This window comes from Protobothrops mucrosquamatus, unplaced genomic scaffold, assembly GCF_001527695.2.
Source record: "Protobothrops mucrosquamatus isolate PMUCROS unplaced genomic scaffold, P.Mucros_1.0 scaffold2198, whole genome shotgun sequence".
Lineage (NCBI taxonomy): Eukaryota > Metazoa > Chordata > Lepidosauria > Squamata > Viperidae > Protobothrops > Protobothrops mucrosquamatus.
This window is the reverse complement of record NW_015388291.1, coordinates 253,146-253,707: the sequence shown is the minus strand read 5'-3', so window position 1 is coordinate 253,707 and position 562 is coordinate 253,146.

Sequence of the window (562 nt, the reverse complement as noted above, 5' to 3'; positions counted from 1 at the left end):
CTCAAGAGACATCTCTAGTGACCTCAGTCTTGAAATGGGAGTGAACAAATTAGTACCAAGAGTATGACACTTAGTCTTGATAATTTGGCTTAAGATTGGAATCTTTCCTAATGGCCTGGTTATGCTAATATTTTTGGATAAGCACCCATCACCATGATTATCACAGTAGACCAGAAACTGTGGGGCTATGAGCTGGCCACAGATTCACTCTTAGCTTTTGACCTTAGCTAGGCAAAAAAGACAAAACATTGAGGATCATACTTTAGCTAGCACTTTTTCCCAAAATATCAGAACCCTAATAGTAAAAGGCTGCTGACAACCTGCAAGTTATCTAAATATGCTGACCTTTCCCAAGCTGAGGAAGGATTTCTTCAGAGCCAAACAATGAGTAGCGTAGCGAATAGAATAGAATAGAATAGAATAGAATAACAGAATTGGAAGGGACCTTGGAGGTCTTCTGGTCCAACCCCCTGCTCAGGCAGGAAACAAATGGTTGTTCAATCACTTCTTAAAAACTTGCAGTGTTGGAGCATTCACAACTTCTGGAGGCAGGTTGTTCCAC